Genomic DNA, 26,823 nt, shown 5'->3' with positions numbered 1-26,823 from the left:
TCACCATAGTGACAAAGTGAGTCCTCTCTTTTCATTAACAATATTGTACCTGTCAAACAAAAGTCAAGTCAACAACTAAGAGCTTCTTGAAACATAAGATCTTGACATGTGAGGTCTTTGTTTTCAGTTAATGGAAACAGGCTATCATGAGAAAACTTCACTGCATCCTCCTGGTGTCCCTCACCTCAGAAACTGCTGAAAGACACCAATCTGTGTGAGTGGGAATTCTGTATGGCAGGCTGGGGCAGGCTTGGTGCCTGTGGTCTTGCAGGATAGAAGACAGGGCATTCTTGCAAATTTATTTGCAACATTTTGCCTGCTCCCTATAAATTTACTTTTGTTCATTACCCACTAGCAGCTAAAATTTATCACCAAGGCTTATGTAAAGATTTGATGTAAAAAACTAAAGGTATGCATGAAAAAGGGGTAAAAAGACATTTTCCCATTGCTACAGATATTCCATTCCAGTGCTTCCTAACAAGAGCCACTTTCAGGCTTATCAAAATGGGATAGAAATGGTTTCATCAGTGTGCTAGTGCTCCCTCAGTCACACTCTGACCTTGGGCAGGTAATTTATCTGCTCTGTGCATCAGTTTTTCCTTCTACAGAAAGGAGGAATTGAATTTTACCTTATAGGGGCATGCTGTGAAGCTACAGAGTTTTAAGGGTGACAGAAGCAGACCTAATAAAGGGAGAAGATACAAGACCCTGAGACAGATCCAGCTCTTCGGTTCATTTTCCAGGACTTTGCCCTTACAGTGCAAGGCCAAAAGAATTTATTTAAAAAAAAAAAAAAAACAATAGATAAGTCTTCATGAAAGTCAAACATGATATTAGCTGCCTCTCAAAGTCATAACATTAAATTTAAAACTTCTAAATTACGGGAGTTTTCAGATCAAAGTGCTACACAGTAGCTCAAATGGAACAGAAATAAAAAGTCATTTATATCCAACTGCCCTCCTGCCAGCCACTCCTGTGCAGGCTGGGCTCAGCTTCCAGTCAGCAGCTGCAGGGAGCACAATGATTTTCTGAGCTGCAACAAACTCTGCTCAGGAGCCTCCCAGCAGCTGGGGAGGTCCCTGTGCTGTCACCCCCAGGCTGCCACTGCCCCTGCCCCGTTGTGGCACGGCCAGAGCACTCACAGCCAGCAGGGATAACAGCTGGGGACTGCCAGCACACAAAAACCCAACTGCACTGCTCTGCCCGCCTGCTCTGTCTGCTCACCGACGGACAAGGCAGATCAATGCACTCCCACAGCAAAGGGCAGAGGCAGGAAATGTGAACTGGGTTCAATCCAGAGAGACCCCACCCATGGCAGCCCCTGATTCTGGTCCATACCTCCATCAGGAGCACGTGCATGTGTCCACTCTCCGCTCTGCAGCAGGGAAACCAAATTACTCTGGCACATTTGTCAAATCCCTGCCCTCCTCACTGGTTTTCTGGAGGATTTTTGTTTATAGATTTTATTTTTTGGTTTTTGGTTTCTTTGGGTTTTTTGTTTTTTGGGTTTTTTGGTTTTTTTGGGGGGGGTTGTGTTTTTTTTATTTCATTGGTTAAAGTCTAAAATTATTAAATAACTTCTTTTCTCTCTCTAAACACCAAGTCTGGCTCTCAAAACTGCATTTTAGAATGCAAGAGGCTCTCAAGACGGGTCCTGCAGGAGAGGTCTGACAAGGGCAAAGGGCAGCCAAGGGGGCTGTGGCTGTGGCTCAGAGCTGCCAGGGGCACTGCACAGCTTTCCTGCTGCCCTTCCTGCAGGGAAGCTCCTGCAGGGCCCTCCAGCAGTGCTGCTGGGATGTGCAGAGCCACAAATCCCAGCTGTTTGCTGCTCCTCTTGCCATCCCTCTCCAATCAGCTCTCCAGGTGACCAAATGGACCCTCTGAAACACCTTATTCAAAACATTCATTTATGGCAGTATCTCAAACAGCATGTGAGGTATTATTTCTGTTAATTAGACCTTTTGGCTACTTGATATGCCAGAAAGTTCATATTTTTCTACTCTTTTTTTCCTGCTTTTGAGTTGTTGTATTTATTCAAGATGAAAGCCAGATGTTACATTAATAAGAGAACTGCCTTTCCTAAAGGGAAACATTCATCAGGGCAGAAGGAGACATTGTAGCTTTGCTGTGAATTATTTAAATTCTTCCTCTTTTTTTTTTTTTTCTTCTGAACAGGAAATCCAAGAAGATGTATTTGAAAGCAATAGTATTGTGACTGCACAATAAAAGCCATTTACCCTAATCCCTTTAAAAACTGGTAATAGGGATTTGAAAGTACTGAAGCTTAAAAATGTTTAAATTTGAAGGAAAGACAAATATAAACCCAAAATATTGGGGAAAGGAAAAGAATGTTTGGATAATTTATACAGCAAATACTTTACAAATCCAACAACAGATAATTACTATCAAACCAGCTGGATTTTTTTTATACCCAGTGGCAATTGTTTTTCCTACAGAGGCTCTCCTCCCAAAGCCAGGGTTTTAGCAGAAATGGACCTAAATGTCATTTTGCTTTATGCTGAAAAAAAGACACATTCTAGAGAACATCTCCTCTGATATTGTGCTGGATGGGTACACTGTGATTATTTTCACAGGGAGGGTGGGATGGGAGGACTGGGGAACAAATAATCTGTGCAAAGACAACCTTCCCCATGGTACTGCCCAGGTGGCTCTTGGGCTGTTTCTGACACCTGGGTTTGGCACTTGAGGAGCTGTGCTGGCTGTGACTCCTGGTCCAGTGCCAGAGGTGGGAAATGCTCAGTCAGTGCCTATTCTTTCCTCTCCTCCTCGAATTTCTTCTCACAGTGGCTGGAATGACACCCATAGGAAGAAGAATGGAGAAGGAAAATGCAGTGTTTTCTCCATATTTAAAATTTAACAGCAAATAAATAATACTTTTTATGGAAAAAAAAATAGACTTTACAACTGACTGATGGCCACAGTATTTCCCTGTGACTGGGACAAGCGCAGCCTCAGGCATTGCCCCACCCCCTGACCCCGGGTATGTGGGTATGCTGCTCACACTTACTTGTGATCTGAGTCCTTTCTAGTGCCAAACATGAAATCTAATGGCTTAGAAATCTAACTTTAGCAGCATAACTTTTTAAACAAAGATTCAAGCTTCTCACACATCCAAATGAACACTTTGAAAGCATCTCTCCCATGTATTAGCTATTTTATATATATATATATATATAATCTCTGATCTTTCTAATACCATACATTCATAAAAATAATCATCACCCTGAAACCTCATTTACTGAGTCTTGGAAAACTTTTTGAAGTTGTAGTGAAATTATCTGTTCTATAGAATGTTGTATCTTTATTATTAAATATTTCCATTATGCGATTTTAGGAATATTTTTAGAATTAATATAATCTGTTGTAATAAAAAGAAAAGTACTGGCATAGCTATTTGACAGAATGTGTTCCAGCTGAATGAGCTAATTAGCTTTTAATAATGAGATCCAGCCCATGGACTTACAAAGCAAGCTACTGGAGCCTAATGATTTCAAAAGCTATCACATTTACAAGTTAATGTAGTATAAATTATTCATGAGCATCTTATAAATAAGTGTAATAAGTTATTTGCAGGGCTAGTATTGCTTTAAAATGAGGTTCTTCTGAAAAGTGCCTTTAGAAACAGAGCTTTTTTGTGACCCCATATCCACCCTGGTTTTTGGTAGTTTCACATGAAGTTGCAGAGGTCTGGATGGTGATGGTCATTCACCAGCTCAGGTTTCCTTCAGCCCACATCTCTGCTAAGCCCTGACAGTCCCCACGGTTTAGGGGTGAGCAGAGGCATCAGAGGCACTGGGGCAGTATCCACCTTTCCTGTTTCCCTCTCTTAATGGCAGACAGTTACTGCCCATGACTCCCTCCATACAGAAACCAATTCCAGGGAAACTTCCCAATGCTGAAGCCAGGAGAGCTGCACAGAGGCACCAGCAACACTCTTCTTTGTCACACAGCCCTTTCTTTTATGGATAGGTTTTTACTCACCCAGCAGATTGAGATACCTTCCCCTGGGTGCCAAGCACCTGTGAAAAGTCAGTAAATGTTACAAATTGAAGAAATTCTTTCCAACCCAGGCTTTGTCAGTCTCACCCTGAACAAAAGGCAGAGTTTCAGTAGCAGAAGGTGAATCAAGTTTACAAAGCATTTTAAAACATAGGTCAGGAGTGGTTCAGGGGATATTCTACAGGTAATTAAGAGTTTTGAGCCTAAAGGAGGAATGCTAATTTAAAGGGAAGGATCTCTAGGGGTTTGGGGACTAAGGGCAAGAGGAGGGAAGGGTTGGCTTGGTATTAAGGTATTTAGGTATTTACTCTTTTGCCATGCTCCTATTCCCTTTCTTGGCCTGGCTTAATGAATTCTAATTGGCAACTGAAACAGGGCTTCAGCTGCAGCTGTTCAGGTCGGGGCTTCAGTTTGTATCACCTGGGGATGCTTTTCTTTGGGGTTCAGAATAGCAAAACTGGCTCATCAAGAAATTGCTTTGATTTGTGAGAATATTTGAAAGTCAAATCTTCTAGTGCACAATCATCTCTGCCAAACATCACTTTTTATGCAAAAATAATCCCTCTTCTAGGAGGGATTTTTTATTCATTTTATATACAGGTCATAAATCTACAAGTTCTAATCCTAGTTTAAGACCAACAAACACACAGTAAGATTAAGGCAGGAATTCTTTCCCTGTTTAATTGCCTGAGTTTTATCTTGGCAAAGTTCTCTATGATTTGTTTGTTTTGAATGGATGGTACTCTAGGCATTTTCTCAATTTTGTTATTTTGCTTATCACTGGGGGATCTAGGATGACTCAGAAACATCAATTCCTATAGAACTTCAGACCTTCAGAACAATCCCTGCCATTCCAGTCAGCTGTCATCCTTTGGGATTGTTTTGGGTTTGATTTTACTGAGTTTTTGAGCCACAAAACAATCTCTTCAGGCCTCAGAAGGAACTATGTGGTCCTCCTCATACTTCTTATTTGATTAGCTAAAACTGGTATTTTTAAAGAACAGAGGAAACAGTTTATTTCACAACTGCTCATTGAAAGCCAGAGGATTGTATTTTCTCTCAAAAAAGCAACTTGGCAATGTTTATGTATCTTATCAGGAAATAGGATGAGGGAAGACACTTGAACTATGTTCCTCTTACTCACTGGTTACACAAAGAAGATGTTCAGTACAAATTTGAAGAAGCAGAGGTTCATTAGATGCGTCAAACTTGAAAACCACAACTGCATCATTATCAGAGCTCATTTGCACAACTGGAGGAGAGAAGCTTGACCCAGAGGATTTCTAGCAAAGTGTTTTACTTACCTTGGGGGTCAGCTCAGGAACATGGAGTCACTCGTCAAGAGATGCTAATTATTACTACCAGGTTCTCCAGCTCCTGTATCTCTTCAAGCTGCATTTTAGCCCTGTTTTGTCCATCAGCAGTATGTAGCAACCATAGCAAACTGTGAGAGAAAGGCAGATATGTAGGCACAAATGTCCACATGTGCATGACTTGCCCCCCCCAAGACAAAATATTGTAGGAGTCCAAAATGTCTCCCCACAGGGAAAGGAAATAAGAGCAAATATCAGCCCACTATTATTTAAGAAAATTATACTGTTTTTAAAAGGGAACAAGACAGCATATGAATCTCTGGGGTGATGTCTTCCACTTGGGTATCTTCCCTCAGCTCACTCAAAGTTCGTTCTTGAAGTGCAATCCCAGTTTTTCAGCAATAGCAAACAAAGCTGATGGGTCAGATGGTCTGCAGGAGGCTAAGAAGGTTGACAGCAGTTAAAATACTTCTCTATATTTGTGTTAGAGGTATGAAAATATATTCAAAGCATACTCCTCAAAAAAGCCATTATGGATATTCAGTACTTCATGAACACTGTGTATGCTGTTAGTTGGGCTTTCAGAGGGCACCCCCATGAAACTCTGGTTCAAAAAACAGGCTGGTGTTTGCAGGTTTCAGAGAAATTCTATCTGCACAAGCAATGACGAGGTCCTTGAGGAAGACACAAGGAGCATTGTCAGTGTTTAGCCATGCCTATCAAAGTAGTTTCCATAAACATCCCACATTAGAAACAAAAAGGAAAAGGAAACAGTTTTCATCAATCAATTTAAATTACTTAATTTACAAAATGTTAAAAAAAATGCACATGTTTGCAGACACTTCTGAGCTGAGTTTTTTCTCCTCCTTTAATTAGTAATTTATTAAACCTGTTAAAACTATCAGGGTTTGCCAAGCAGTTCCGTCAAGCTACATCCTTCAATGAGGCCATGACTCTTCAGTGGAGTGAAGAACAAATGAGCAGTGTCAACAAGACCTTCAGCTAACAGGAACCAGGTGGGGTTTGACACAGTATTTTCAACTTGTGCGTCGTGTTGCATTCTTGAGCCTGGTGTGACTTCCTGGGAGCAGTGCCAAGGTCAGGCAAATCATTATTTACAAATAATGACTGACATCTTGAATACCACATGCACTTAAATTTCCCTTGTCCTTGTTTCTTTTGAACTGCCTCTGTCTTCTTTTGATTCTGACTGCAGGCTCTTTGGAATAAGGATTTCCAACAATTTACAGTGTTTGGGAAAAGGCTGGAGTCTCCAGAGATGAGCCACCAAAGCTGCACTCGTCAAGAGACAAGTTCTGGCTCCACAGGCACGTGGAACAGCACTTTCTTCTCCGCAGGGAGTGGTTTGCTGTCCTGAGCTGCCACCCAGGATAAGGTCACAGAGTGAATGAGGGACTCCTCACCCTGCAGCCCAAATGTGAGGGATTCATTCCTAGAGCACGGCTCAGCTCCCACCTGCCTTTCTGCATTCCCCAGCTGTTGTGTTTCTGCCCAAATTCAGCTCCCAGCCACTTGGGCAGTTCTGGGTGCCTTCTCCTCACTACAAAGTGCTGCCATGCAGAGCCCAAGCCCTCCTTCCAGCCCCTTTCCAAAGCTCCCTTAGCTGCTTCAGCCTCCACTGCAGCCAGCATGGTCCCCTCAGGCAGACAGAGCCAGGACCTGAGCACAGTCTCCATCCATCTCCCTTCTCCAGGGTCAGGGCATGGCTGCGTTTTGCAGATTCTATCTGCATGATATCTGTAAGATGCAATTTTCTTATCTATTGAGCCATTTAAAAAATTTCACCAGCACTACATCCCCCATCTGATACAACCTTCCCTCAAAAACTCAACCTTGTAGCTCACCCCCTTTCAGAGACCCGCAGTGGATCTTTGCATGACTCGTCCCTGCTACCAGCAAACCCAAACCCACTGCCTCATCACTCACCGATTCCCAGCTCCAGACAGACATTTTGCAGCTTCACAGGCAGAAACCTCTGTAATTTTCCCCCTCACCTCCTTTGTTGATTTAACATCTTATAACAGATAATTTTAAGAGCCTTTTGGACTGAAAGGCTTCCCAGGTGCCTGCACCATTATCCATTCCCTGTGTTTACTCTGAGCATACTAAACCATTAACGGACAAATTCAACTCTTAATTACTGCAACAGGAAAATGAGCTTTACTATTAAAATCACAATGATCTCTTGTTGGAATAAAAATTAAGAAGCATGCCGAACTAGGAAAATCACCAAGTGGACACAGAATCATAAAATTATTTGGGTTGAAAGGCACCTTAAAAATCATCTAGTTCTAACCCCCCTGCCATGGGCAAGGACACTAGACCAGATTGCTCAGAGCTCCCTCCAACCTGGCCTTAAACACTTCCCGACATGCTTTGGTATAATTTCCCTAATGTATCTGGTCAAAGATGGACTGTTGATACATATTTTCCATATAAAAAGCACCTCTTAACAATTTTCTCCTTATCCTTCTTCCTTAAAGTCTCCAACAGTTTGCCATTTTGTAATTATTTTGTTATCTTCTGCATTTGTAGTTCATCAAATTTCTCATTAGTTGCTTATCCACCAGGAATTGGAGATGATTATCGCTCTGCTGCTTTGAATTTATACTTTGATATGATAATTTGCTGTCTGGATGTTATCAATAAGAGCCAGAGGAAGCAGCCTGAACACCCTGGCTGTAATTTGATGAAGGATTTGTGGCTCTACTTGGCAGTTCTTTAACCATCGATCTTCCTCTGCAGGGACTTCGCCTATGCCCCCGTCTGCCACACAATGAATTAGGTTGTGGTGCAGGAGGAGCAGTGATTGTTCCAATATATTATTTCCAAGTCAGAGTGTCTAAGAAATGTTTACAGCCTGTATGGGAAGGGATGGTTATAAAGGACTTGTCTACAGCCCTGAATGCACACTTCTCCTGGAATTTATTAAGCAGGTGAATAGCCCGAGTGGTAGTCAGAGCTTGTGTTTTGTGTCCAGTTGTAACTCCATTAAAAAGATTGTCAGTGACCTTTGCTAGTTCATTGTGTATATTTGAGGGAAGAAAAAGGAACTTGTTCTTCACTACCATTTATTCAGTTAATTATTTAATAAAAAGCTAATGCCAGACAGGCCTCCCTGCTAGCACTAGAACTACATCTGAGGAGAGGAGTAGCACCAGTTTGCTGGTTGCCCAGTCTTGGAGAAGACAGCCACATTTATTTTCGCAGAAAACATGAGCAAAATTCAGCAATTCATCTAAACAAACGTTCACCCCAGGGTGATGGTCCCTGCAGGGACCCTGGAGCTCGTTTGGTTTAGGAACAAAGGCAGTGTGGGATGTCCCTCTGCGCTGCTCATCCCTGCCAGCCGTGGCCTTGGGCACAACCTCCCGGTGACCCGGCACCGCTGCCAGAGACACCATGCCCCAGCCAGCACTGCAGTCACAGGGGGAGGGCTCTGGGCTCAGTGCAAGCCTAGACTAAAATAATTAAAGTCCCTTGTCAGCTGCATGGACAGAATGTCGCTGTCACCAAAGCCAAATTCCCATAGTTTTACAGCTCCCAAAACAGGCTGCCAGCCTGCACCTGAGGCGACATTTCTACGACACTCCACCAACACTGACTAAATAAATTCAGAAGGAAGATGATGACAAACACAAAAATTGGAAGCAACCATAAAATTCTGCCCGTTTGTGTTTTTCAAGACAATTCGTGTTTGTAAAAGTTCCCAGTTCTTGGACTCCTTGGCTCAGCAGCTGCTTGCCTGGTTGCATAGCAACTTTCTCTCTGCTTCTGCTTGCCAGAATCAAAGGGCCACATGTTGCATAAAATAATTAGAGCATTTCTTGGCTCAGAGGGACTGAAGTTCAAGCAGGCTGGCTGGCACCTTGATGCCTGCACAGCTCTCTGACTCCAAACTCCCACCTTGACCATAAGTGATATTCATAGGACTGAAATCACAGACCTATCATTTACCTTTTTTCTTTTTAAAGGCACAGTATGATACCTCTTTTCACTGGCCATCTCCTCCTCTAAAATAAAGATGAAAGGGGTCTCTGTACAAGAAGAAGATTATGCAGCATCCTTGTAAGAAAACCTGGTTTTAGTACCATCTGGATTAGAAGACTCAACGCTCTCTTGGTCTTCCCCAGTGAGATGTATGATGGCTATTTAATACTTCATATAGATGCAAGACCTGACTGTGACAGCATCTCTGGGTGCTAGTCATGAAAGTGATGGCAATCATCTCTGGACACTCAGTCAGAGCCATGAAACACACACCAGCCCTGGCTACAGCCTGGCATGGCCACAGGCATGCCAGCCCATTGGAATATTATTGACTAAGCCCTTGTTTACTGGGTTGGCTTTAGGACAACACCAATTGCATTTTAGCATGAGGCTGAAGCATGGTGAGCTCTCAAGGTGCTTCACCAGCTCCTTGCAGGACTGTGCTCCTGGAAGGAGCTGAGGGGACAGTGTTTTGGTGGCATTTCATGTATTTCTGTGTGGCTGTGCATTTCCTTCAGGGCTGTACCCCAACAGAAAACACGGCCTTTCTGAAACAGAGACCCAAGCTGTGCCCCACATCACTGCTCTGTTTTATACTTTGTCCATAAAATCAGTAAGGTAGACAATTACCCCAAATTCTCTCCAGCTATCACAAGCATAACCATCTTTACAAGCAGTCCAACTATCAACAGAAAAAACCTCCAAAACAAACAAACAAACAAACAAAAAAAAACCACCAAAATTCACTCTAAAAAGAGATGTTTTACAGGATCTTTAGGGCAAAAACCTGTTCAAGCCTTTGATGGAAATATCAGATACACACATACAAGGATCCAGCCCTACTATTCTGTATTGCTGCTGTTACTGGGAAATGGGTGTATGGATTTAACAGAGTCCTTTACCTGACCCTAAAACCTCCCCACATTTTTTTTTCTTTACATCTCATAATTTGCAGAGCACAATGTCAGCAGGAAAGAAATCAGTGAACAGTCGCTCCATCCCTGTGCAGCAGCTCTGGATCATGTGGGCAATCCAACATGGTCCTTGCTGTGCTTTTGGGCCAGGCCACCCATCAGCAGTGCCAGGGTTTGCTGACAAGCAACAGAAAAAGGCTGTGCCCTGGCAAGGAATCATAAGAGCTCACAGCAGCCATGGGCAATGCCCACCCCTCTGTGGGGCTGGCTGGCAAACACGGCCTCCTGAGCTGTGCACACAAGCACACACAAAAGTGTGTCAGTGGCTCAGCCAAAGTGCCCAGCAAGCAGCTTCTGAGCATCCTGCCACTCCCTAACAGCTGAGACAGAATTGTCTCCTTTGTTCCTCTTTCCAAAACCCCACACTCCTCAGTTCTTCTCTGTGAGACCAAAGTGGTGGCTCAGATACAAACCACGGGAGGAGAATCAGCCCTATCTTGCATCTACCCATATCCTCTGGTGCTGGTCCTACATCAGCTTCAGAGGAGTCACACTTTATCTACATCACCCTGAAGGAAAGGAGAAAATCTATTTTCATCATCCATCCCTTTTTCTAGCACAGGAAAAGCAGCTTACCTTGCTGGAAATACATTGAAATCTCAGATTTATAAGATCTAGGAACTTCCAAAGATAAGACCAGTGCTGGATTTGATCTGAAATGTGCAATGAAGGAAAAAAGGGAAGAAGCTCATATCTTCCTTCTTAGTCTCTGTATAACATGAAAATACACATTTTTGAAGAAGCTGTCAGAATTAGTTTCATCCTAATTCTGATGCCTTTCCCCCTTAATCACCATAATTTCCAGTGAAAAAAGCACTGTCAACTTCCCCAATCCCATAAACATATCTTCAACCCTCTAACGATTAAATTTGAAGAGGGTAAGGGCAGAGACAGGTCACCTACTCACCTTACTGCAGGGTCAAACTTCTACAAGGAAAGGTCTCCAGCTGTGTCTGGACCTAGAATAATTGGTATCCAAGAGCACTGATTTGGGATGCTAATTGATCTGCAGGCAGGTGCCTCCTCAACTCCTCTAATTTATAAACAATGTCTGGACACCAAGGTGTATGTTTGTGCAGGGCATCAGAAATATGCAAATTATGTATATGTGTGTGAAGATAAATACATGCTAATTAGCAAATACTGGTTTTAGGGAGAATGAGGTATCTAAACATTTTTTAAAATTTGGCCGCAGCTGCAGGAAGTAGTTATACTGTGCTCCAAATATTTACCAATGCATAAAAAGCTGGTTCCTGATCATCCTAAGGACACAGAAATTATTTGAGATTACCCCAGGAAGACTTTGTTTTATTATAACCCAATATACTCCACAAGATTCTTTCCACCCACATTTCTTCCCAGCTGTCTGATGACTGTAGAGCGTAAGTGCACACACAGAGTGGGCAGGAGGCTGGCTGCAGCTTCTTGAGAGCTCAACATTTGGATGAAACATTCTAAAATTCTTCAGTCATCTTTCCAATTAAAAAAAATACAATTATCTTTCCTCTTTCTATACAGCTTCCCCTCCTGAAGAGCGTATGCTCCCAGGCTTCCCGAGCCCTCCAGCCCCTGTGGGTGCCAGAGCTCTGAAGGAGGAGCTCACTCACAGTCTGCTCTCTATCACTGTCCCAGAAGGTGCAAGGATCTATCCTGCACTCCTTTGGAAGCCATGTGCCATCTGATAGGGCACAGCCAGGATGCTTCACTCATGCTGTGATTTTTTCCTTAAATCCCCCTTCCTTCCTGTAAACACCAGCATGATCCAGCCTGAAAGGTGTGCTGCAGCTCCTGCTGGCCCAGCAGTGATGCCCAAAGCAGGCGGCAGCAGACACAGGTGAGGAGACACTCAGCTTAAAGAATCCTAAATTTTGGCTCTTTCGCTGGGACAAAAACAACTGAGCAATTTGTTGCTCAGGTGAGCAACTCCTCTCTTCACACAGTTCATCTAAGGAAGAAAAGGGAGGGTTATTCTGAGAAAAAGACATGGTATTTTCTGTCTCACCGTCCCCCAGGCTCACACTGACACAGCTGCTGAGTTATGGCTGCTCAGCATCCACAGCCATACTCTGGGCACAAGCTGGGGCTCTGGGCAGTGAGTGGAGCTCCACTCCTGCTGCTGCCTATTTGCAGTCTAAAATCCCATCAGGGAGCAGCCCAGATCCACCAGCCAGCTTTGCCATTCAAACATATGCAGTGGTTAAGTGGGAAGTATCACCTTTGTGCTGCTGAGGCCACCCAGTGCCATGGGCTGCTCTGGGGGTTTGCATGTCCCTGCCTGACTCCGAGCTCCCAGGGAGTGGGATCTGTCATCAGAAATGAAGCACTGCCTGAGCAATATAATTTCCCTCCTTTTTTCTTCTTTAATGAATGCAACAATGACAGCACAGTTATGATAAAAGGTTCCCTCTGGCAACAATCATGAAATAAGAATATGATAGACCCTCTATCTGCTCTGAGCTGTATATTGGCTCTGGCATTTTTATTTTTTTTTAAATTCAACTCCAAAGTACATAAACGTGGGCTAAAGCTTTTGGAAGTTGGTTTAGTGATCTGGAATAGGATTTGCTCCCATGAAAAGTTTGTTGCAGCTCCTCCTAATTTAAGTTGTAGAAATGGACATGAAAATAGCCATTAAAAAATATAAATGCTGGGAATTCTTCTTACAAACCTCCCCTTGGTCACAAACATTGTTGTCCTTCAGATTTTTTACATTACCTTTAGAAAATCAAGCAGTCCAAAGTCCAAGAATGTCAAACCTAAGGCTATTTGGACAACTCATACCACTGAATGGAAGACATTGGTTACAGACCTGTTTGGTGATATTAGCACCAAAGGTGTTTGAACATCACCTCAGTACTTCAAGAGAAAACACCTCATTAAAATCCGTGTGACAGTGGGAAATGGGGAGCCTTTTATCCTCCACATGGAGTCCTCTGTGGAGGCAGCTTTTGGCACACTGGCAAGTACAGCTGAGCTCATGGGGCCTTTGGCTGCACCCAGCTCTGAGGATGGTGTGACCAGCTCCTGCGTATATGTCATGGAGAGGGTGCAGGTGAGCATTATCACCTTTCCATCATGTCAGCTCATGTTGGAAAAGATGTTTTAAAGCAAAAGGCCTTCCAGGAGAATGTAAGAACAGCTGGACCCGTAGTTTTTCTAGCCTTGCTGCTTTTTTCACCAGCTGGATCCTTTCAGACAGAAATGTCTCATCTTTGGCTTCCATCCAGCTGTGTGGAACCTCATCAAAGCCATCAGCATTACCTCAGTCCCCAAGCTGGACCTAAAGAGGAAGTGAAAACCCCTCTACCCATAGACCTCAGGAAGTTAGAATTTGCAAATAGGTCTTTTCTTTAGGACAGCCCCCATTTACCACAGACAAACCTGGGTACACCTGAGAAACTCATCCCAAAGGCAGCACTTGAGCCCTGGTCCTAACTGATGGAAATAATGAATGTGTGATTTACTGATAAATTTTGTCTGTGGTGCAGTAAATCTGTCCAAAATTTTGTAGTGAAGTATTTGGCAATAAATTCTTTCAAGCCATAATAACAGGACAAAGCAATGAAGATGCTGTCACTGAAATGCAGAGAAGAAACTAATTTCCAGCAAATATTAATTGCATAAAAATATATATGCATAGTGCATGTACAAATGCATGTAAAGTATATATTTATATAAAAATACAGGGTATGCCAGGCACATAGGTTTAAATGCTACCCAATTACAAAAATGCTACACAGTGATTTGCTGCTTTTAGCAAGTCTGCTCTTAAAACCACAGTTCTTAACCAATTCCACATTTTGAACTGGAATGTTTATAGCAGGTTTTTTATATGGTAGTTTTCTCACTTATAAAACTATCTGTATGTTTAACATACCTATGAAAAAATATTTCTTCCATTGTAATTGAAAATGGGTATTATTTCACTAATTGGGAAGAGCTATTTATCTGAAATACATTAATTAAATTGATTTGACAATTGTTTGTGATTTTGCACTGAGAGAATATGTAATTTGCATAAATAAATACTAAACCTCTGACAACTTGGCTGACATGAGTAGTCTTTCTTTTTTAATCTTAAATTGCAGCATTTGCATTAAAATGGTCAAGCTTGATAAAAACAAGCCATGAAGAGATAAAATTGCCTTGGAAATTAAATATGGAATTCACTTAAGTAATTTCTTTGTGTCCAAAACACTCTTTGCAGGGTCTTGTGTCTCTTTGGCAGGTTGGATTGCTGGTGTGTGCAGGAGAGTTTGACAAGCATAGAGGTACCAGAGAGAAAGATCTGGATTCTCAGCATCACAGAAGCATCGCCATGTCATACCTGCTAAGCAAACAAATAGATTTGCAGTGAAATCTAAATGAGACTTATCTGGGATTTTAAAAACCTAACAGAGGAGTAGCAATAGTGCCAATACAACCTTCTGTTGGGGTTTCCAGTCGATGTCAAATGGAATATTTGGGATATGAACTCCGGTGTGAGGAGGATGGAAACTTTCCACTCCTTTCCTAGCTCTGTCTTGGGTTGTGCAAAGCACTGAGAAAGAGCAGGTTTGCTGTCAGTGTCAGGCCCCCATCTGTGAGTGGAGAAAGCCCTCCCTTTCTCTGGGAGTTAACAAAGAGCATGACATCCCAGCTGGGCCACCTGGGCTTGGTGGGCAGCTGCTGAGCTGGACAGGGCACTGCCCACCAGGGTACTTAGCACTGCACAGCCAAGGGACCCCGTCACTGCTGCTGCACCCCAGCATAAGCATTTGCTATGCAGATCTATTAATTACAAATTGAAAGCATCCACATACTCGGGATAGCTGCAACATTTTCCCCAGGAATGTGGGAGATATTTGACATTACCAGCTTCAAAGAGGGGGAGATGGAGAGAAGGAATTTAATCCTGCTTGTGCATGAGGTAACAGCAATTCCTTGCAGTCAGGAGACTGGGGCTTAATTGATATCATATGGCTAACAAATGTATTCCAAAGCCACGCTCATTTGATTGCTTTTTAATAACTAATAACTCTCAGTGGGAGTCCAAAATATGTATGTATGAAAAAGAGTGCTGGAGCTGCCTCTGTTGTCTGCCAAGATCGCTGTTACTGAAGCAAATTTGTACCTTTTGCAGTCCTGGAATAGATACCAGCAGTGGCTGGACACGTACTCTCTCGGCCTGGCCCAGCCAGGAGTGTCTGGAAGAGCTGCAGAGAAGATGGAGGGCACGTCCCTGGTGGTGGCAGTGGTTGTCCACCCTCACTGGGGTGGGCTGGGGGAAGGACTGAACCCCTCCAGGGGTTCTCCCTTGCCTGCCCAGACCCCAGCTCTACATGGGCACATTTGCCCATGGCTGTAGGGCACATTAAGTTGTTGCCACTGGGCAATAATTCTGTCAGAAATCATTTTTCCCATGGAGTTCATTGCCTGGCTGAGTCACAGATCCCAAAACAAGCGACTGTCCTCTGTGATGGGGCAGGGGAATCATCCAAGGTTGGGCTGCTCAGTCGCCTTGGTAGCCCCACATTACCTCCCCTGGTGCTCAGAGTCTCTCTACCTGCTCCCCAGCCCAGGCAGAGTCAGCAGGCCACCAGCAGTGTCCCTCAGTGTCCCTCACCCCAGGAACAGCACAGAAATCAGCTGGATTCCCCTGAACAGCTGTTTATAAAAATGCTTTGCCTGAACAGCAGGGTTCAGGTGCAAGGAGATTTTTACAGAGCAGGGTATATGCAAAAAAATCTGGTCTACTGACTAGCACTAGCTGACAAAACCAGAGGCTGAGTCCTCCTTTCCTCCCTTCTCTCCCTGCCCCAGCAGGGTGGCTGAAGAGGAACAAAAGGATATGACACTGCTGTGTCACAGCGTGTCATGTGCCTCCCTCCAGCCCTCAGCTGGTGGGTGAATGGCCAGGACTGGGCTATGTAGGGCCCGGAGTCAGGATCACTGGCTGGCTCCCCAGGGCTTCTCAGCCACTGGAAGCAGATCATGTAGTGGTCACTTCTAGCCCTTGGCAACTGAATATGTGGTGGGGGTGACCTGAGTGAATCCCTCTCTGTGGCAGGCTGTGGGAGCAGGGCACCTGCAAAGGTGAAGCACTGCCCCAGGGGAAGATCCCATGCTGCACGTCTGACCTTCTGCTTTATGGCATTGGTGAAACTTCTCAGGGAGGGCTTCCTTGTCAGGACTTGGTTTTATTTGGAGTTTTATTATTTTGGTTTTGTTGGGGTTTGGGTTTTGTGGGGTTTTTTTAATTGTTTTTTGGTTTGTTGGGTTTTTTTTTGGTCCAAGGGACCAAATCTTGAAAAAAATGCTGATCCTGTGCATCTTTCATTCCACCCATGGTTAAAAACTCTTCTTGCTGTGGTTGCATCTGGATTAGTGTCAAAAGGAATTCAGATGGCTTGTGCCCAGATGTAAAACTGGGCAAATTATACTTGGAATAATTCATATGTATTTGATTTCTATTGCTTAACAAGAGGATGCAGGAGAAAGCTTATTTAAAATGAGTTTGCAGAAGGACACTGAAGTCCATATACTGAGAACAATTAATAGAGGCCTTCTCCTGAGATTATTAGAAAGACTACTAGGAAGAAGCAAACTATGGAAAATTAAAGAAACTTGATGCAGGCCAGAAAGAGGAAAACAAAACCCAGGCTGGATAATTAATGATGAAAACAAAATTGTATCCTACTTGAGAAGAAAACAAACACATTCAAATAGTCCAGGGGTACTTGTGTGAATAGAGACTGATGACTGAGCACTACCACTGTTTCTGTGAAGCACCAGCAATGTATCAAAATTAGTAGAAAAATCATGAGCTTTAAAACAATTCCTCAGAAAATCACAGGTGGAATGCTAAAAATAGCTATTTTGTGTAGAAAAAGGGAAGAAAAATTACTACTTTTGTGTCTATTGCCTTGTTATTCCTCCACTATTCCTCTTTTTCCAAACCAACAGAGGTAACAGTCACATCAGAGCACACCTGCCCACCCCACTTCCTACAGAGGCACAATGGGACCAATTTATAAATGTCATTAATGGAAGCAGTGTCAGGAAAGATTGTGGACTGTTACCAGTGCAGTGACTGGTGGCTTTGTTTTACACATGTGCACACTGATTTTCCTTCATCTCTATAAAGCTGCCATTGATTAGATTTTCATTAGGACTCACTAAATTGCACAATACATTTGAGTGAAGGTCTTTCCTTTGCTTTTAGCCAGACCCTACCCTTGGCAAATTGAGGTTGTTCCTTGGCCAGTGCCTTGCACCAGCCATGGAGCTGCTCCATGAGAGGTCCCCATGGGCAGGTAAAGCCACCTTTAGCTCTGGTGAAAGCCACCTGCACCTTCAGTGCAAGACATGCCTGGCTCCAAGAGCTGATCATAGGGATCCAAATCGGAGCCATGGGGAGGGAGTTTCCTGCCACAGCCCTGTCCTCAGCGAGACACAGCAAGTGCACTGATGTAGCACCACCACCATCACTTCATTGTTTCCATTTCAAAATAAGATGATAGAAAAATTCTTGTGTCTGAGCATGCAGAGGTGCTCATGAAAAAGTCTGTTAATTTTTATGACTCATAAATGTAAAACACTCTTTAAGTTTGCTGTGAAAACATTCTTTTTAAAATCTGAGATATAGGACACGGAACAATTAGGATTTCAGAATAAAGCCTGGTTTCTATTATCTCAAGAATTCTGTTATTGTTAGTTAATAATTCTGCTTTGCCTTTCTTTGTTTTCAAATCTTTTCAAGGCATGTATTTCTGAAGTTCTGCTGTTTTACTGCTCTCCTTTGATGAATATTTTATCACATAGTAATGAACATCTTGTAAGGCAATTGTACAGTTTACAACTGTTACACAGTGGAACATAAAGCAAGTGGGGGAAGCAAGAGCAGAATACTATTAAACATTTAAACTTCTAGAAAAGCTGGAGTGACATAATATTAACTTATTCTAATGCCAGGCAGCATTTTGCCATTCTGCTCCTGCCTGCCACTTTCCTGAGTGGTGAGATTTGGCTGCTGGTGTGTGATCAGGGTGTTGATCACCCTTTTGGAAGCGTGGGCACAGGGGGCTGTGGTGGCAGCGAGGCCACAGCCACTGCCTGAGCTGGGGCACAGAGCTCTGGCACACCCCACACCTGCCTGTGCCTCCCTTGCTGGCACTGCAAACTTCTCCCTGCCTGACAGTCATGGCAGCTGATGCAGCACTGGATTTCATTTATGTCTGTGAGGAAGAGCTATTCGGAAACCTCGTGGTGAGTTTCTGGTCTGAGCACAAGGCCATTGCCCCTCCGTGGCTCTGCTGGGCACATCCCACAGACACCCTCCTGATGCAGAACATCACCACTGGGGGAAAGCATTTTCAACAGACATGATTTATTTACAGGCTGACAAAATGTAGGCCTTAGGGCTGAATATTAATGTAATAGCCCTAATTGTAATAAACCAGCTGCTTCTCAGAAGTGCTGATCTCCCACAGCTTTCAATATCCATATATTTTTCCCCCCATATTCTTTACTGTTCTAAAAATCAGACTGCTTTCATTTCCCTCTACAAACAACAGTCTTTTGTCAAGCAGCCTTTGGTGTTACTGTTTTGTTTCAGAATTGATTCTTGTGTTCTGCTAAAGTCAGAGGCTTGCAAACAGTTTGCAAGACTGTTTTGAAGTTTTTGGGTTTTGGGGATTTTTTAAACACTCATAAGAACAGCACTGCATGCAGCACCCCCCAAACAGTGTGCAGGAACCACAGATTTGTTGTCAGCATTACATGACACCCCCAGGGAAGCTTCACGCAGTTCAAATGCAGGAATTCTTTCTGGTGGAGGAGCACCGTCACATTTTTGTGGTGTGTGCTACATGGATGCATTTAGACCATTCTTGACAGCTGCATTTTATGCTATGAGGTGCAGATAAAGTGCTAGGAAAGGTTGTGCCCACCTTGACAGAAAAGGTTCCTCTTCTCTTGACTCCCCTTCAGCCCCAGTTCTGGACAGTCCCAGCCTTCACCAGCCGTCCTCAGTTCACAAACTGAGAAATGGATGGAAAACCAAGGGGGGAAGCACGCTCTGTGCTGGGGGAAGCATGCTCCAGAGAGGAGGCTGAGACCAGTGGTCACAGTGCAGATGTCAGGCCTGAAACAACAGCACAGAGTGAGCACTGCACACTTGGCTTCACTGCTCTACTGTTCCTTAGGCTTTATTTAAAAAAAAAATATTTAATTCTGTATAGATACCTCTCAAAACAATGATCCTTGTACACCAAAGCTCTGTCACTCTTTCTTGTTCTCCTGTGGTCTTGGGCTGCTGGTACACTGTTCAGAAGGAAATAGAAGGCCTAGAACCAATACTTGTTGTGGAAATGTCCCACAGAAGGTGAGTAGGACTGTTTCTTGCCCTCAGGAGATGACAGGAGGCAGTGGCATGAGGAATCTTTTCTCAGCCAGCCTCAGGAACCAGTCTTGCCCCCAAACATGATGTCACCAGTTTCCAGCTGCTTGAGGCCATATTTCTTCTACAGATGCTCCTTGAGCATGACAAACTGCTGACAAACCAGAGGTTCAAATGCTCTGGATGAATTTTGGTGTTTCTGCTGGTGCAAGTCTATAGAAGCCTCGTCAGCAGCAAGGTAGATCTGCCCATAACTCCAGTACCATTCTATGGGAAATACTGAGTTTTATTTCAACACAGGTTGAGTGGCTGGCCCCTATTACAGACAGTACAGAGCAGTACTTGGAGACCTACAGGAAGGAAGCAAAAATCAGCTATGATATGCTAAGTTTTCCATTTGGAGCAGACACAAGCACAAGGATACATATTCAGCTGCATAATACTGCCAGAACAGGAAAGAACAGGGTGATTTTATCCATTATCACTGTACTAGAGTAAAGAATTTTGCATGGGGGAGTAAACAGATTTTAAACAGCTTTAAAGATTTACTACTGAATTTAAAAGAGTTGCACAGCATGTGCATAACCTATTAGCTTTGCCACATATTATCTTTGCATTCAATTGTTTGACAGGGTTCACATACAAATCAGACAGAGGAAAATGAGAATATCAGATGGCTCTAATGAGGTAGATAGGTTTAAAAAGATGTAAATACTCAGATTTCCTTGGGGCAAAAGCCACTTCCAAAGACACAACAATGCAGAGAACACAGCAATGCTCTGCCTGGCTATGGTAACTTCCAGTTCCTGAAGAGCCCCATACTACATTTTACTGTGTCCTCTTACACACTACCTTTATACCTGAGAAAAAATAGTACTTGCTATCCTTGAAGTGCACACAAGAATTTTTAGCTGCATACCCATATAAACGTAGAACTGCCTTGGGTTTTCTCCTGGCATTATTCTGCCTTGCCTGGCACCTCTGAGCAGCTTCCAGACCAGCATTCCTGAGTCACTGGAATGAGCTGACAGCGAGGCTCAGCACACCAAGCCTTGAAGCTGTGTGAACACAGGAACGGTTTAGGAAATTGCTATCACTATCTCAGCATTTCAAATGGCATTAATCTTGAGCCCAGCATTACTGCTATTTCCTTATCTCTGGAAACATCCAAAATCCAGTGCCTTTTAAGCCCTTTTTTTTCACAGGTTTTCAATGGGGCCCACAGGCTATCAACCTCAGCACTGAAAGTCAGAGACGGGACTAACCAAATTAAACCTTTCTCTTGACTTCCTTTACAAGTATCCTTTGACACTTTCATGGCCACCAGCCCATCCAAAGGCAGGCAAGACAGGAGCCAGCTCAGCACTGTTTTGCCTTTGGCTGTTGCAAATACTGTTAGAACGTGCCTCGCCACCAGTTTCACCACTCAGGGAAGCACCAAGTCAGATGAAGGTGCAAAGAGGAGAGGGGAAATGGAAAGATCTATTTTTGGACATTAAAAGAAAATATTTTAAAAATCACCAGTGTTGACAAGGAAAAATATTTGATTTGAGGTTTTCAAGTGAGCAACTTTCTTTTTAAAGCTGGCATGAAGTCTTGCTTTGTCCCACAGGATCTAATCCAACACCAGCTGAAATCACTTGCCCATGGACTTGCACTAGGACTTTCATGTAAGTTAATACTTTACATTAAAAGTTACAGCTCAAAATTACCCAATAGAAATGTTTGCAATAACTACCATTCTATAAAAATAAGCCTCCATATTTTTAGAAGCATTTTAAGTGTTCACTATAAAATTTTATTATATATTAAACTTAATTACCCAAATTAAATTCTCAATTATTGTACCTGTGCATGCCACATTCTTTGCTTCAGTAATGCCAGACAGTATAGTGATTCAATTGTGTTTTGAAATTTTGATTGCATTTATTCAGGTATTTCAAGCTGGTAGTGAACTAATGATAGAATCTGGTTAAGCTTTAGTATTACTGACAGCAACCACACAGGCTCTGTATTGCCAATCATGGCTGGCAACACACCCTGGGATTTTTTGGAAGAAAGACAGCAGTGATCAAACAAACAGGACTGTCTGCTAGGTCCTAATGTAGAATCAAAAGCAGATTTCCATTTTGAAGCCAAATCTTTCTCAAAACCAGGTTTTCATAGATGAAAACATTACATCACCTTGGGGAAAAGGGAAAGGATACAATAAGAAATTTTAAGGCAAATAAGCCTTATAGTTTGCCAAGTATATGACTGCTGACAATTAATTTCATTTATGCACTTACAGAACATCTTTTACATTCTTATATCCAGCATAATAACCTCCTGCCCCACACCCTGAGTCTCTACAGTACTAAACCATCAAAATAAGAAGTTACATTCTTATTATTTTGATTTGAAATCTGAGTTGCCTGTTACTCTAAATGTTGTAGCAGGCATATATTTTCTAGTAAGCTCACTGATGAGCTCTGCTAGCCATACAAATAATACAAACATAATTCACTGCAAAGATATATCCCTTTCAGAGACCACTTCATTTATTCCTTGCAGTAGCTGAAAAATCCAGGCATGAAATCATGTTTTCCAGCTATGCTTTTTGTCATATTTATGGTCTCTTTGGTAAAATCAAAGGAATGCACTTCTGTGTAATGGGGCATAGTTTGAATGGGGCACAGTAACCATCACACCATAAAATTTAGAGTTGGGCTGCCTGATTACAAAAGCATGTCCTCACTCCAGCCTTTGCACAATGCAGCTGTTTAAATCACTGGGAGTTTAAAATTGGAGTCACTTGAGAACTAAAATTGCATGTGATGGCAAAATGGAAGAAGATATTAAGTTTGGGCTGCCAATTTCAGAGCAATTTCTAGAAGTCTGAGAGCTTACTGATAAAATTATGAGATGAAGAACATGCAGCAGTCATTAAACTCCTTCCCTTTTGCTTGCATCATGAGATTTCTTATCCCAACACTTTACTGTGGAACTCTTTGGATTTAGAAACAGGTACCAACAAACGAGAACAGGGTAATGAGATTTTTGATGGATGGAGCCTTTAACTACTGCTGGTTTTCTCCTGAGACATGCTCTCTGCTACTGCTCACTGGAACATTAATAAATGTTCATCTATTACTGTGTTGGACAAAACCTTGCAATCCCTACTTGGTTTAAAAATGTTCATGATGTGACAATCCCATGTAAATTTCCAAGTACAACATGCGAGTGCAACGACCACCCTCCTTTTCCTTAAGGAGATGAGCCTGGAGAGTGCTCCTGGAAGACCTCACTGCAGTCTTCCAGTACTTAAAAGGAGCTTAGAAAAAAACATGGAGAATTTTTTTACATAGGCAGAGAGTGCTGGGAATGGTTTTAAACTAAAAGAGGAGAGTTTTAGATTTGATGTTATGAAGAAATTCTTCTCTGGGAGGGTGGTGAGCAGTGGCAGATTCCTTGGAGAAGCTGTGGACGCCCCATCCCTGGCAGTGTCCTGGGCCAGGCTGGATGGGGCCCTGTGCAACCTGGTCTAGAGGAAAGTGTCCCTGCCCATGGCAGGGAGTTGTAACTAAATTTTATTTAAGGTCTCTTCAACCACATAATTTATGAGTTGATGCTGAGGAAGATTTGTGCCACGGCTTAGTTTGGGCAGTGGAGGCACCTCTGATCACACCGTCTCTGGAAGCTGGATGGGAGCTGGCCCATCCCCACTGTGTTTCTCCCCTCTGGGAGCAGGAGACAGAAAGAGGGGGAGGTGACACCTAAGTTACAATAACTGCATTGTTAGGAGAAACTAAAGGGACTTTTTTTCCCCTTGTATTTTTCACACTCCTCCACAGAAGCACCAAACCATGTGAGCTGCCAAGGATACTCAGGATGACATGTGACTCATTAAAACTCAATAAATGCAGGTTTAATAGCATGATTTTGCTGCTTTTCCTAATTTCAAATGCTAAATAGCCCTATACCTTTTTCTCAAGATAATTCCCAGTTTTCCAAAAAAGAGAGAAGACCACACTTCCCCACCTAAATATTACAGACTGAAAGCCCAATAATTTATCTTTATCAGAAATACGTAAGAAAAATAATGTGATTATCAGAGCGAATGGCAAATCACTTTCTCCTCAGGATGTCATCTCAGAGGTCTCCAGAACTCATGTCAAAGCATCAGTTATCTCCCATGCAGGGCAGTTTCTGCAGGGCAAAGGCCAGTGCAGAATCTGTACTCCACTGTTTCCTGAAGCTACTCACACACTTTCCACAGGAAATGCAGTTTAAGGATTACCAGACACCAATGCAAGTCTGCTCCTTCTGGTTTTCCTATACTAATAAACCCTCAGCCCTGTTGCCAACAAAATGTCAGTAAATTCAATAGCTTCCAAAAGCCTGTGTTAACTGTGGGGCATCTCCAACAGCACAGGGATGAGTAGAGCGATCTTCCTTCTTTACAACCACAAAACTGTTTTATTTGGAAATTAGTGGAAGGCCATTGCTGAACCAGAGCATCACAGGGAAATAAGGGTACAACACTTCTTTCTTTTTAGCTGTTAAGTGATTGTAAAATTTTTCCATGTTTGCAGCTATTTTTTTCTCCTTTCTATTAAATCGGGGTGTATAGTATTTCAGATCATTTTGATTTCCACCTGTGTGAAATTTACACACCTCTTGACATGATTTAATCTGCAAGAATAGAGTTAATTCTCTGTTTTACCTGATTAACTCCACTGAACTGATCACACTTGCTTCTCTCTCTGGCTAAGATGTACACAGCTGCTCATCTAGAGCATACAAATTATCTCATAGCCTAGTTATGCTGCTGACACGAGGTCATGAAAAATGTGCCAACAAAACAGAATCCCCAGCGCTCCAGCAGACAACAACGAACCTCATATTTCACTATAACTTGGCAATTAAGTTGGAAGAAATACCTCAGGAGAGGAGCCATTCTCCAGGATTTCAAGCAGAACAAACCACTGCTGCTGAATTAGCTGAGACCCACTGCAGCGTGCAGGCAGAATGTGAACCATGCTGAAATGCTCTGTTCTTAACCTTTATAACAGCATAAATTAGGATTCCTGTAAGTAAGGCACAGGGAATGCTGAGATCTGCTGCACAAAACTGTGCTCAGCACAGCTCAGCATCACCTCCCCCTGCAAGCAGCTGCAGGGCCACCAGCTGGAGGCACCCGGCCTGTGGCTGGGCTGTGGGGACACCCCAGAGCCAGCGGTGACAGGGCTGGGCTGTGGGGACACCCCAGAGCCAGTGGTGACAGGGCTGGGCTGTGGGGACACCCCAGAGACAGTGGTGACAGGGCTGGGCTGTGGGGACACTCCAGAGTCAGGGGTGACAGGGCTGGGCTGTGGGGACACCCCAGACCCAGGGGTGACAGGGCTGGCCTGGCCCCACGATGCTCCCACATACGCGCTCCTGGCTGGTGCCCCTCACACACGTGAGCCCACTGGGACCATCACCCTGACACCAAGGCGTTAATGACCTGAGGCAGGAAAGATGGATGCAGCCCAGCAGAGACCCGTAATGAGTCAATTATCAAACACTGGCTAATTACTGACAGTTAAACTTCTGCAGAGTGCAGGAAGGAGCCTTTTCAGCCCTTCCCTCTCTGCTCAGCACAGCCCAGTGCATTACCATCCACACACTTCCACAGCACTGCTAAGGAACTGTGTATTTTTCTGACAGGCCACACAAATTTAATCAGAGCACGCTACCTGCAGAAGACACTGCAATGGCCCAGGGAGCAGAGCAGAGCTCATTGGAAGTGACAGCCACCTCCTCACAGGGACACCAGGGACAGGCAGAGCAGGACAGCCAGGCTGGGGCAGAGCAGTGGGTGCAGGGATCCCACAGCTCCTCTCTCCAGCTCATCCCAGGTCATTCCTCTGCTACCCAACAGCAAGGACTGTTAGAAACAGGGAAGGGAGGCACAAATGCTGCTAATTCTTTGTGGCCAGAGCTGACTCAAAAAGACACAAAGAAACTTACCTGGGAACCCCAGAGAAATCAGGTCCCAGCCCATCTAGGAGAGCCTGGGCAGTTGTGAAGCATGGTCTATTAGTCAAGCACAGTTTCAGATTTCACCTGCTCCTGCATTGGAATAGGTCTGACATATTTTATGGACACAAAAATATCTTGCAGTTGACTATCATCATTTAACCTCATTTTTCCTTTCTAGAAGAGTTTCCTTTGAAGTTCCTCTGTGTATTTCATTATTATCTTGGGATCTGGAAAAGCTGTTGTTACTTGAAACCATGAGATCTGGAATCCATTAAAGATGAGACTGAGCCAGGGAGCACTGGCATGGTGCTGAGCACTCAACCACAACAATTTAACCCAACTGTGCAAGAAAACCTTGATTAATTACATCCTCAGTAATTATGTCTAAAACTATTTCTACTCTCTAAATGAGAGGTAACTAAATTGAAATAATGAATTTGAAATGGGAATAACACGCTTTTTCACATTCACATGACCTATATCAACGATATAAAATTACAATTCACTAAGAATGAAATCCACTCCTGTCCATCATTCTCATAAAATCTATACTGCCTGCAGGAAAACATACCAGCCACATGATGCATTATTCATGGGATTATAATGTTTCCTCTCTTTCCGAGAGCAATAAGATTTGCAGGAAAATAGCAGAGTATGTAAAGCACAAAGCAAATCAAAGTCACCACCTAGTGCTATCTTCCCACCCCAATGGTGGAAGTTGGGAAAGAGAGAGATGCTCCAGTCTGCACAGTAACCACCCCCTGGGGAAGGGACATTCTGGGGAAGGATGATTCTGCACCATGTGACAGGTACAGCAATTAAGATTCCCTCCTTTGCCATCAGATCTGGGACCTTACTGTGCCCTCCCACCCTCTCCCCCAGGATTACCAGCCCATCCCATTTGCTGTACAGTCAGCATCTGCATCACACCTGTGCTTCCAACACATCTCATAACCCTTTATCAGAGAAGGCACCACCGTAACATCTCTCCAAACATACAATTATTTTCAGTAAATCATTGTATCTGCTTTAACAGCCCTGATCAAAATTAATTACAATTCTAACTGCAGAAATTCTCACAGCACTTACCATGAACTGCAGCCACACAAGAGAGGTCTTC

The 26,823-nt window shown here is 43.3% G+C and overlaps 1 long non-coding RNA gene across 1 annotated transcript; it reads right to left on the bottom strand.

The window, feature by feature from the left end:
- Window positions 1–2,155: 2,155 nt before the first annotated feature.
- Window positions 2,156–25,205, bottom strand: LOC135278955 (uncharacterized). The gene is made up of 8 exons (XR_010346332.1): window positions 25,113–25,205; window positions 24,620–24,766; window positions 20,617–20,755; window positions 19,544–20,047; window positions 19,249–19,442; window positions 5,325–5,774; window positions 4,003–4,108; window positions 2,156–2,808 (listed from the first exon to the last, which is right to left on the bottom strand). It is a non-coding gene; the product is annotated as an uncharacterized LOC135278955 (long non-coding RNA).
- Window positions 25,206–26,823: the final 1,618 nt, after the last annotated feature.

Source organism: Passer domesticus, chromosome 11 (assembly GCF_036417665.1).
Source record: "Passer domesticus isolate bPasDom1 chromosome 11, bPasDom1.hap1, whole genome shotgun sequence".
Classification (NCBI taxonomy): domain Eukaryota; kingdom Metazoa; phylum Chordata; class Aves; order Passeriformes; family Passeridae; genus Passer; species Passer domesticus.
This window is presented reverse-complemented; position numbering and strand designations above follow the sequence as displayed.